At 39.9% G+C, this 10,853-nt stretch overlaps 1 pseudogene; it reads right to left on the bottom strand.

Moving 5' to 3' along the window:
• Positions 1-840: 840 nt before the first annotated feature.
• On the bottom strand, positions 841-2,748 carry LOC130730772 (pterocarpan synthase 1-like; annotated as a pseudogene).
• Positions 2,749-10,853: the final 8,105 nt, after the last annotated feature.

The following is a 10,853-nucleotide window of genomic DNA, read 5'->3' as shown; positions in this document are numbered from 1 at the left end:
TACCCTCACTGATGTGCTATATAAAAAGGTAACACTATTTTACTCAGTGTAATCTTTTGCTAATATAATATGAGGGGCCCATTTAAGTGGTTGATAAATGGAGAGAGTGACTACTTGTGTTTAGTTTGTGCTTTTCACTTTAGAATTCATATATTTAATTTTTGTACAAAGAGATGTTATTTGGTTTATATTGATAGCATATGTTCCGGGAATTCATAATCATGACGTGGAGACACACCCATTTGATGTAGTTTGGGGAATTCATCGTCCAAATAAATAATACTCGATCTGACCTGGGACTCATTGCTGCAAAATGTATTGATTTATGGCATTTAAAATTTATTTTTTTGGGACACTTTGGAGTAAACTAATAAACAAACATATCTACTAATCCAATTTGATTCTCTGTTTTGATGTTTTGTTTCTTAAGCTCTCGACCTTTAAACATTGAATACTATCTGATTCTCATCTTTTGTTTGTACGATACACAAGGATGGCTATCTGATTTTTAGCCGCTCCTTAAAAAAAAATTAGAACAAAATTTGTTGTGGTGATGCTGAAAACTTAAATTGTTTGCCAATACTATCTAGCATAATTGCATTTGCTTCTCCAATTTATCTCAAATTTCATTTTTTTTTACCATGAAAAGATAACTACTGCAGTAGTAAAATTAATGTTCACAACTTGGGGTCTGGGCAAGAATATTTCTATTCTCTGTTGCTTAGAATATCTCTTCTTTTGAACCAAAAAAGAAGAATGTCTCTTCTTTTTGTAAATTTAAATCAATAATTAATATATTTTGGTCCACTTTTATTAGCATTTCAGACTCTTTTATTTCATATGTTGTTTAATATATTTTTAATAATTAAGATATTGATAGACGTATCAAATACGAAATACATATTCCCCGTGCAAAGCGCGGGTAAAAAAATACTAGTAATAAGTAAAATAATATACATGAAATCGTGCAAAAACTAAAAAAAGAGGTCAGCTGGTATTGAACCCAGGACAGGCTGACAAAAATGGAATCGGAATTCCACTAGAGCAAGACCATTTATGTGACATTATATTCACCATTTTATATAATGTTGCTAGGAAAACATAAAAACTGGTGTGGCTAAAGGCTAAAGCCACACCTTGCCTTAGAGTAGGTCCGCCCATGCCAGCAAGTTTGACAACTCTAAGAAGTAAAGGACAAATTAAAGAAACAAAACTTGGAACGAAGCATAGCATGCAGATGTGAGCTTGAAATCTCAGTAGTGGTAGACAAACACGTCGTATTCGACAGTGGCATCTCCTTTGACAAAATCAACTGAATGAAACTTGGCCTCAGCATGGCCACGAGCAAGTCGAAAAGCCCCAGTACCACCAGGGCCGGTCCAACCCTAAGTGAGACCTAAAGCGAACTTTAAAGGGAGGCCTAAGTGAGGCATTTTTGTCTAAAAAAAATTTCTTTATTACATTTTTTATTTAAACTTTATTTTTCTAGCTTTTGTATTGCATCCAATTCCAATTAGTTAGTACTTTACGGTCCTTTTATATTGTAGAAAAAGGAAATTTTTATTGTATCAAAACTCAACATAACCATGAAACCATCCCCTCATGGTCATGCCGACATGGATACTGGAGTCTGGATAGGCATACCGCATACATGATTAAAAGCAAACTAAAATAGAAATCAGAAAAAACAAAACAGCAAAGAGGCTAGGGCGTAACTACTTACAATAAAGGGAGTTTTGTTTTCCTATTGATCTTCTCCCGTTCTTCTCAATGGCTAATCAAGTAATCAAAGAAAAAATAAATTATGGAGGAGAATTCTTTTACAAAGGATATGAGAGTTTGAGAGAGACTGAGAGAGTGGCAGGGAGAGTAGAAACGTTACTAGGATTTAATTGAGAGAAAAGGAAAGGTCAGAGAATAAAAGGTGAAGAAAAAGAATAGGTAATATCAATTAGTTGTCAATTAAGATTGCTAATTTAGTAATTGTCAATTAAGATTTTTTTAGAAAAATTAGGGAAGAAACAACTAACAAAGTGGTAGGTAATGGTGAGTAACAAAATGGTAGTATTTTTTCTTTTTTTTTATTTGAGGCCTTATTTGCAAAAATATGAGGCCTTTTTTACTTTGAAAAAAAAAAATTTTTTTGAGGCCTAAAGCCCTTGCTTGGGTCGCTTGACCCTTGGGCCGGCCCTGAGTACCACCAATGATGGGCATTTATCTGACAGGGTATCTCATGATCATGTTCCTCCCCAACACACTGAGTGTGCTTCCATTGAACTCTCCCTCTGAGAAAGCTAAGGTCATCACCATCATAAGTCCCATATCCTCCGGAGTGTTCTGTGAAATTGAGGTGAATATTCCTTGGGCCTTTCCTAGAAGCTTGGAGTCACGTTCAGGCCCAGCCGTCAACGGGTCGTCCATTGCCCCCAACGTTCCGAACGGCAAGGCATTTGGGGCCTTGCCGTTTGGCTCGGCCACGAGCACCATGCTCGGGTTTGGGCCCGAGACGATGTCGTGGAAGTAGAAGTGCAGGTGGGTGAGCTTCTCTTCACGGAAGCCCAAAAGTGTTGGGGACATGCTTTTATAGTAGGAGGCTGTGATCACGGAGAACAGGAAAGTGAGGTTCAATGAGATGAAGAAAGTGGGTATGAAGGCTTTGGATTTGGCCATGGTAGATTTCAATGAAGTAAGAAAGAAAGTTAATTGTGGGAGAAAAGAGAGTTCAATTCCTGCCAATTAAGAAGAATATGCCACACAATTTCGATTAGTGAAATGCGCATATTTATAATAATACGTGAGTAACTCATGGCGAAAAAATAATAATACGTGAGGTTAGTGCAATGCCACAACGTGTATATTTGACTGGTGGGTGGCTGATGTTTATAATACGTCATGGTTGCATTTCCTAATATGATAGGAAAAATACATGTTCATACATCTCCGACTCAGACTAATGATAATGAAGAGAGACAGAAATATAAGAAAAAGAATTATGATGTATAATGTATGATGTGATTGTAAGATCAAGTTTTGATCTAGTAGTACAACTCTATGTTTTGATGATTACAAGTTAACCTTTTGATATGAACAATTGTGGTACTCTAACGTGTTTTTCTGAGTGTGCTATTTACAGGCTCTGACCTCAACTCAATCTCACACAAATCAGAAGCACTGTGTATAAAGAGTGACCCAAGCAACGCTTTCGCATTCACCATGTTCAGTATGAACAGTGGAAAAGCTTCAGAAGTTCTGAAGCTATACAAACTCTGATGTGGACTCAGTCGCTAGAAGCTCTGAAGATCCAGAAGTTCTGATAACCAAGAAACACTGAAGGTTCAGATGTTCTGATGGTGTAGAAGACTCTGAAGATCCAGAAGCTGAATAGTGGAAACTCTGAAGTCCAGAAGCAAGAAACTCTGAAGGCCATGTTCTTCCCTCTGAGTTCAGAATCAGAAGATACAATGGTCAGAGGATCTGTGCTTTCCCTCTGACTCTGATCAACCGGCTTCACAAGTTCCAATATGAAGTATTCCTCTGATCAGAAGTCTCCTAGGTTAAAAGGTCAAGTCGCTATCCAAGTACAAAAGCAAGTGTACCTTCCTGACGACCTACCTAACGTTCTCAGCCACAGCAGAAGCTGGATTTTCCAGAACTGCCCTCCAACGGTAGCATTTCCCATGCAACGCTCAACCCTAATCCTTGGAGGATATATAGAGGCTGAAGATTGAAAGAAGCGGCGAAGAAACTAAGTTGAAGCAATACACGCGCAAGACATATTCAAAATATTCTAAGCCTTCTTTCATCTGAAATTCATTGTGTTTACTATTAGCTTTTTAGAAGCAATTTCTTTGTAAACAAGAACTTCATATACAGTTGTATAGTTTGCCTTTAGGAGATCAAGGTTGATCGGATCCTAGAGAAGACTAAGAGAGTGAATCTTAGTGGTGATTCCTTTAGGAGATCAAGGTTGATCGGATCCTAGAGAAGACTAAGAGAGTGAATCTTAGTGAGAGCTAAGTCAGTGTATTGTTAGTCACTTGTAGGTTTCAAGTGCAGTTGTAACGATTATCTGATTAGTGGATTGCCTTCATTCTAAGAAGGAAGAAATCACCTTAACGGGTGGACTGGATTAGCTTGAGGGATTTATCAAGTGAACCAGGATAAAATACTTGTGTGCTTTTCTATCTCTTATCTTTAGCACTTAAGTTCTCGAAAGATTTGTCAAAATCTTTAAGGTGGAAGTCTTGTTCTGAAAACGTTATTCAAACCCCCCCTTTCTACCGTTTTTCATACCTTCAATTGGTATCAGAGCGCAAGTTCTGATTACCACACCTAACAGTGTTCAGTGATCCGGGCCGGTGTGAAAAACAATGGCTGCCACCACCAGTGAAACTCAAAGAGATGGTTACAACGCAAAGCCTCCTATGTTCGATGGTCAAAGGTTCGAATATTGGAAAGATAGACTGGAAAGTTTCTTTCTGGGTTTCGATGCAGATCTCTGGGATATTATTGTGGATGGCTATGAGCGTCCAATTGATACAGATGGCAAGAAGATCCCAAGATCAGAGATGACTGCAGATCAAAAGAAGCTGTACTCACAACATCACAAAGCAAGAGCAATTCTTCTAAGTGCTATTTCCTATGAGGAGTACCAGAAGATTACAGATCGTGAGTTTGCTAAAGGCATTTTTGATTCTCTGAAGATGTCTCATGAAGGAAACAAGAAAGTCAAAGAATCAAAGGCATTGTCCTTGATCCAAAAGTATGAATCCTTCATCATGGAGCCAAATGAGTCCATTGAAGAAATGTTCTCCAGATTTCAATTGCTTGTAGCTGGCATACGACCTCTCAACAAGAGCTACACAACAAAAGATCATGTCATAAGGATCATCAGGTGTCTTCCTGAAAGTTGGATGCCTTTGGTGACTTCAATAGAGCTCACGAGAGACGTTGAGAATATGAGTTTAGAAGAACTCATCAGCATTTTGAAGTGTCATGAGCTGAAGCGCTCAGAGATGCAAGATCTGAAGAAAAAGTCCATAGCCTTGAAATCCAAATCTGAAAAGGCTAAGGTTGAGAAGTCAAAGGCTCTTCAAGCTGAAGAAGAAGAATCTGAAGAAGCATCAGAAGATTCTGATGAAGATGAGCTGACTCTGATCTCCAAGAGACTCAACCGCATCTGGAAGCACAGGCAGTGCAAGTTCAAAGGCTCTGGAAGGGCAAAAGGAAAGTATGAGTCCTCAGGCCAGAAGAAGTCTTCAATCAAGGAAGTCACATGTTTTGAATGCAAAGAATCTAGGCATTACAAAAGTGATTGTCCAAAGTTGAAGAAAGACAAGAAGCCAAAGAAGCACTTCAAGACCAAGAAGAGTCTGATGGTGACATTCGATGAATCAGAGTCAGAGGATGTTGACTCTGATGGTGAAGTCCAAGGACTCATGGCAATTGCCAAAGACAAGGAAGCAGAGTCAAAGGAAGCTGTTGACTCTGACTCAGAATCAGAAGGAGATCCTGACTCAGACGATGAAAATGAGGTATTTGCTTCTTTCTCTACCTCTGAACTGAAACATGCCTTGTCTGATATCATGGATAAGTATAACTCTTTATTGTCTAAGCATAAAAAGTTGAAAAAGAACTTATCTGCTGTCTCCAAGACTCCTTCTGAACATGAGAAAATTATTTCTGATTTGAAAAATGAAAATCATGCCTTGGTAAATTCTAACTCTGTGCTTAAGAACCAGATTGCTAAGTTAGAAGAAATTGTTGCATGTGATGCCTCTGATTGTAGAAATGAATCTAAGTATGAAAAGTCTTTTCAAAGATTCCTAGCTAAAAGCGTGGATAGAAGCTTAATGGCTTCAATGATCTATGGCGTAAGCAGAAATGGAATGCATGGCATTGGCTATTCTAAACCAATTAGAAATGAGCCTTCTGTGTCTAAAGCTAAATCCTTGTATGAATGCTTTGTTCCCTCTGGTACCATATTGCCTGATCCTGTACCTGCTAAAGTTGCTAAACATCCTCTTAAAAAGGGATCTTTCTCTATGACTAAATATCATGCAAATATTCCTTTAAAATATTATGTTGAGACACCCAAGGTGATCAGAACCTCTGGGGTAACTAACAAAAGAGGACCCAGAAAGTGGGTACCTAAGGACAAAATTATCTATGTTGCAGATATCCTTGATAGCTCCACTGAAACACCAATCATGGTATCTGGACAGTGGATGCTCGCGTCACATGACGGGAGAAAAGCGTATGTTCCGAGAGCTGAAACTTAAGCCTGGAGGGGAAGTTGGCTTCGGAGGAAATGAAAAGGGTAAAATTGTTGGTACTGGCACTATTTGTGTAGATAGTAGTCCATGCATTGATAATGTTTTATTGGTAGACGGCTTAACACATAACTTATTGTCTATAAGTCAATTAGCTGACAAGGGTTATGATGTTATATTCAATCAAAAGTCCTGCCGGGCTGTAAGTCAGATCGATGGCTCTGTTCTATTTAACAGCAAGAGGAAGAACAACATCTATAAGATCAGATTATCTGAGTTGGAGGCTCAGAATGTGAAGTGCCTTCTGTCTGTTAATGAAGAGCAGTGGGTATGGCATAGACGGTTAGGGCATGCCAGTATGAGAAAGATTTCTCAGCTGAGCAAGCTAAACCTTGTCAGGGGCTTACCCAATCTGAAGTTCGCTTCAGACGCTCTTTGTGAAGCATGTCAGAAAGGCAAATTCACAAAAGTCCCTTTCAAGGCAAAGAATGTTGTCTCAACCTCAAGGCCGTTGGAACTTCTGCATATCGACCTTTTTGGACCAGTGAAAACTGAGTCTATAGGTGGCAAGAGATATGGGATGGTTATCGTTGATGACTATAGCCGCTGGACATGGGTAAAGTTTCTAATCCGCAAGGATGAGTCTCATGCTGTGTTCTCTACCTTCATTGCTCAAGTGCAAAACGAGAAGGCTTGTAGGATTGTGCGTGTCAGAAGTGACCATGGTGGAGAGTTTGAGAATGACAAGTTTGAGAGTCTGTTTGATTCCTATGGAATTGCACATGATTTCTCTTGTCCCAGAACTCCTCAACAAAATGGTGTTGTTGAGAGGAAGAACAGAACTCTTCAGGAGATGGCTAGAACCATGCTCCAAGAAACTGGCATGGCTAAGCACTTTTGGGCAGAGGCAGTAAATACAGCATGTTACATTCAGAACAGAATCTCTGTGAGACCAATTCTGAATAAGACTCCTTATGAATTGTGGAAGAACATAAAACCCAACATTTCTTATTTTCATCCTTTTGGCTGTGTTTGTTATGTTCTCAATACTAAGGATAGATTGCATAAATTTGATGCTAAGTCTTCTAAGTGTCTATTACTTGGTTATTCTGATAGATCTAAAGGTTTTAGATTTTATAATACTGATGCTAAGACTATTGAAGAATCTATTCATGTTAGATTTGATGATAAGCTTGACTCTGACCAGTCAAAGCTAGTTGAAAAGTTTGCAGATTTAAGCATTAATGTTTCTGACAAAGGCAAAGCTCCAGAGGAAGTTGAGCCAGAGGAAGATGAACCAGAGGAAGAAGCTGGTCCCTCTAACTCACAAACTCTGAAGAAGAGCAGAATCACTGCAGCTCACCCTAAGGAATTGATTCTGGGCAACAAAGATGAACCAGTCAGAACCAGATCTGCCTTCAGACCCTCTGAAGAGACCTTGCTGAGTCTGAAAGGATTGGTGTCCTTAATTGAACCCAAGTCCATAGATGAAGCTCTTCAGGACAAGGATTGGATTCTGGCCATGGAAGAAGAACTGAATCAATTCTCCAAGAACGATGTTTGGAGCTTAGTGAAGAAGCCTGAGAGTGTCCATGTTATTGGAACGAAATGGGTATTCAGAAACAAGCTAAATGAGAAAGGAGAAGTAGTCAGAAACAAGGCAAGGCTAGTTGCTCAAGGCTACAGCCAGCAGGAAGGAATAGACTACACTGAAACATTTGCTCCGGTAGCTAGATTGGAGGCCATTAGACTGTTGATCTCCTTCTCAGTAAATCACAACATAGTTCTACATCAGATGGACGTAAAGAGTGCCTTCCTAAATGGTTATATCTCAGAGGAAGTCTATGTTCATCAACCCCCAGGTTTTGAAGATGAAAAGAAACCAGACCATGTGTTCAAATTGAAGAAATCACTCTACGGTCTGAAGCAAGCTCCCAGAGCATGGTATGAGAGACTTAGCTCATTCCTTCTGGAGAATGAATTTGTAAGGGGTAAAGTAGATACAACTCTTTTTTGCAAAACTTATAAAGATGATATCTTAATTGTGCAAATTTATGTTGATGATATTATATTTGGTTCTGCTAATCAATCTCTATGCAAAGAATTTTCTGAGATGATGCAGGCTGAATTTGAGATGAGTATGATGGGAGAATTAAAGTACTTTCTGGGAATACAAGTTGATCAAACACCAGAAGGAACATATATCCATCAGAGCAAGTACACTAAAGAACTTCTGAAGAAGTTCAATATGCTGGAATCTACAGTGGCCAAGACTCCAATGCATCCTACATGCATTTTGGAGAAAGAAGATAAAAGTGGTAAAGTATGTCAGAAGCTCTATCGTGGAATGATAGGTTCACTTCTATACTTAACTGCATCTAGGCCAGACATATTATTTAGTGTTCACTTATGTGCTCGTTTCCAATCAGATCCAAGGGAAACCCACTTAACTGCTGTTAAGAGGATCCTAAGGTATCTGAAAGGCACCACTAACCTTGGCTTGATGTATAAGAAAACATCAGAGTATAAGCTTTCAGGTTATTGTGATGCTGATTATGCTGGAGATAGAACAGAAAGAAAAAGTACTTCTGGAAATTGTCAATTTCTGGGAAGCAATCTAGTCTCATGGGCAAGCAAGAGGCAATCAACCATTGCACTATCAACTGCAGAGGCAGAATATATCTCAGCAGCAATATGCAGCACTCAGATGCTCTGGATGAAACATCAGCTGGAGGATTATCAGATCCTTGAGAGCAATATCCCAATTTATTGTGATAACACTGCTGCAATCTCGTTGAGCAAGAATCCTATCTTGCATTCAAGGGCAAAGCACATTGAGGTAAAGTATCACTTCATTAGAGATTATGTACAGAAGGGCGTACTTCTTCTGAAGTTTGTTGATACTGACCATCAATGGGCAGATATCTTTACAAAGCCCTTAGCAGAGGATAGATTTAATTTTATTCTGAAAAATCTAAACATGGACTTTTGTCCAGAGTGAAGATGGATCAGAACCTCTGACTATGATACTTCTTGATCAGAAGATATCTAGTCCAGAAGGTAACTCAATCAGAGTGTGTGTGCCCACTGGTACTGACTCTGAAGCTGAGACAACAACACGTGTGTCAGAATTTCTGATGCATAATTCCTTGTGCCCGTGTGACAGTCTGTTATGATTGCGTGTAGATATGCTTATCTCCTGTGTGTGGTTGTGTATTTTACTGTTACTATCTATCTTTAATTTTCAACCGTTGATCTTAAAGTGCTTTTTGAATCAACAACGGTTATTTGATAAAACCCACTATACACACACGTTCTCGTTCACTTCCGGTTTTCACTCTCGCACTCTCTGCTTTTCAAAACCGCCTCTTTCTTGATTTCTCTCTCGATCTCTCTTCATCCTTCAAACCTTATCTTCTACCTCAAACCTTCAACCTCTTCAAAATGGTGAGACAAACCAGAAGATCTACTGTAGATGCACCTCAGTTCCCTCACATGGAAGTTGGTTTGGCAACGGGTCAAAGGGGCTCTGAGAACCCGGCACAAGAACAAGTTCAAGTTCAAGAGCAGATTGTTCCTATTGCAGAACGGGGCTGTGCCGTTCACTGCGTATTTGCTCCTGAGGAACTCCAAGTCCTGGCAGAATGGAGATTCAACCTCGACAACCTGGCTGCAAATGGGTTTGATCTTCGTCCTGAAGTCCAAGCTCAAGGTTGGGGAAACTATTTCAATCGACTTCGAGGACCGGTGTATGAGAAATTGGTAAAGGAATTCTGGAAGCACGCAGACTGCGATGACACTCAGGTGGTCTCTCACATTCTTGGCAGAAAGATCATCATCACGGAGAAGTCATTCGTGAATCTGCTAGGAGCAGAAACTGCTTATGGGTATCGGTTCCAACTGACGGAATCGAAGCTGAAACCCAGCACCAAGGACATAGTCAACAAGGCCCTGTACACCACCTTCAAACCGGGCAAGACGAGTTACAAGGTGATGGATCTTCACCCCAAACTCAGAATCTGGCACAAGATCCTGCTCAACTGCATCAATCAGAGACCGAAGGGCAGTTCCCCAGATTACATCAACTTCAACCAGAAGGCGATGCTGTTCTTCATCCAAGACAAGGAGAAGATCTGCCTTCCCTACTTCCTGTTCTCCTACTTGAAGGAATGCATCCGGAAGTCTCGCACCACCGCCTCCATCAAGTCTGCAATCAAATACATCCCTTTTGGGAGGCTGCTCTCAGACTTTCTCATTGAAAGCAACTTGGTGCAAGATTTGATCGATGCTGGTTGCACAGAGGATTTGAGCACAATTGTCAGTGATGTCTTCACTGCAAACTCCTTGAAGAAGATGGGCTTAATCCAGAAGAAGATTGCTCCTGCTCATGAAGACACATCTTCTGAGATCAGAGGAAGAAGATTGCCTCTGAATGACTACCCTCTGTGGACTCAAGCAGACCATCCTGAAGCCATCAGATGCTATGTTGAAGACCTCAGGGCTCAAGGTTTCGAAATTGACCTTGATGATTTCATCAGCAAACTACCACCAGCTCCAGAGTTTCCTTCTCCTCCCAAGAAG

This window comes from Lotus japonicus, chromosome 1 (assembly GCF_012489685.1).
Source record: "Lotus japonicus ecotype B-129 chromosome 1, LjGifu_v1.2".
Taxonomy (NCBI): domain Eukaryota; kingdom Viridiplantae; phylum Streptophyta; class Magnoliopsida; order Fabales; family Fabaceae; genus Lotus; species Lotus japonicus.
The sequence above is the reverse complement of the archived record's forward strand: the minus strand, read 5'-3'. Positions and strand labels throughout refer to the sequence as shown.